Source organism: Suricata suricatta, chromosome 11, assembly GCF_006229205.1.
Source record: "Suricata suricatta isolate VVHF042 chromosome 11, meerkat_22Aug2017_6uvM2_HiC, whole genome shotgun sequence".
In the NCBI taxonomy this organism is placed as follows: domain Eukaryota; kingdom Metazoa; phylum Chordata; class Mammalia; order Carnivora; family Herpestidae; genus Suricata; species Suricata suricatta.
The window spans coordinates 13469409-13471486 of NC_043710.1; positions in this window are offsets into that span (position 1 = coordinate 13469409).

The window sequence follows — 2078 nt, forward strand, 5'->3', positions numbered from 1 at the left end:
GGGGGGTGGTTATGTTTAAATGAAGTTGCTTTTACAACACCAAAGACTTAATCATCCATTTCATATATAAAAGGTAGCTACTTTTTTGCATGGACCTCAAGTATATTGTTATAGAGGTGGAATTTAAGGAAAGGTATTATTAAGCAGGCTGTGTTGTAGCTTATGGGCAAGTAATAAATTATATCATTTATCTTGAATGTATCATAGATAAGCTGCTATATACTGATTGCCACTTCAGATAGCTGTGAAATTAGGTGATTAGTTGTTACTTAACCTTCTAATTTCTGTATAAGTCTAATTACATGAAATAGAAGTTGGGGTTTTGAATTTTTACTATGCTTATCCATTTGGAGTGTCATTGTAACTACTGTATTGTAAATGATGGAAAATAATTGCATATGTTAAAAAATAGTGTTACATTCTAAAAAAAATAAAGTAATAAATAAATAAATAAAATAAAATACAACATGCACCTAATGTGTTACAAACTGTTTGGCATATGTCAATTATAATGAAAATGCACCTCCAAAGGAGAGAATATTTTGGTTTTAGGTAAATATTTATTATATACTTTACAAAAGGTAGAAATAGGTTGTCCTCTCCTCCGTGCTCTGAGCACAGAGCCTGAAGAAGGGGTTTGATCCAGTGAACCATAAGATGATGACCTGAACTGAAAGATAGGTCAGACACTAAACCAGCTGAGCTACCCAGGCACCCTGATCCTCAGTTTTTAATTTCATTTTATTCCTTTTCATTGTTTTTGCATCTTACTTGCTGTTCCTGTTAACCATTATCAGGATGGACTCAGCTGAGCATAGGCACAAGGCTTTTGTGAACTGCAGGTCCAACCTGAGAGTGGACACAGTGTCCTTTGGGACTCTGATATTTATGTATGTGCAACCTGAGTTCAGGCATTCCTTTGACACTTATAAACTGGTGTCCAAATTTTACACCACTGTTATCACCATACTGAATCTCTTGATCCATAACTTGAGGAAAATGATGTAAAATATGTAGGACAAAGGATGTGGATAAAACTATGCATACCTTCTCTTAATATACTATACTGTGTGGTTCTTATGAATTAGATAATCAACATTAAACACTGGTATGTATTCTTTCAGGGGAAAAGCAAAGATAAACGAGTTAACTTATATTTAGAGATTGACTTCTATGCTCCAGTCATACTTCTAAGGGAACTTGCAGAAAGAGTTATTCAGTATATAATACAAATTAATTTAAATATCTGCAAAATTCTAATGTTCTGTTAAAAGTACATAAGTATAAAGTTAATCAGTAACAAGCTACATATGAATGACAAAATGTGGAAAAAATTTACCTGTGGCAAAACAGATAGTGTGATATGATCAGGGCCAGGATTAAGAGCAAAGTGAAGAAAAAGAAGATTCAATTTATTAAGAAAAAGCATTTGTATGGTAAAAGTAAATAAAGACCTGACTAATGTGACTATGTAAAGTCTACTGTATTTCTATGTGATATTTATTATGAACAATAAATGTGTTTTAATTTGGAAGACACATAGCTACATTGTTAATGTTTTCAGAGTACTTAAATTTAGTAGAATCCCCACAGTTAATTAATTTTGTTGAATTTGGATAATTTGCAAAGCAAACTAATGTGATTTCATCAAATTTAGAATGTTATAAAACAAAAAATGCCATAAAGAAATTGAAATGGTATTATTTTGCTGCATATAAGAGAAAATTTATTATTAATACATATAAATTAAATTACACATGTATGTACCAATCACAGAATGAGGTAAACATCACCAATCCACTTACATACATTTCAAAACCACATACATAGTGATAATATTATGATTTATGTATCCAAAAACATAACTGTAAATACATTCTCATTTTTACAAAAGACAATATGAATGAGTCCTGAAGACGTTATACTAAGTGAAGTATGCTTGTGACAGTCCTGCACGAGGCCATCTAGGTGAGGTATATAAATGAGTAAACACACAGAATCCGAGAGCAGGATGGTGGCTGTCATGGACTGGAAGAAGGGGGTAGTGTTGATAGCAACAGTTATCGAGTTTCAGTTAC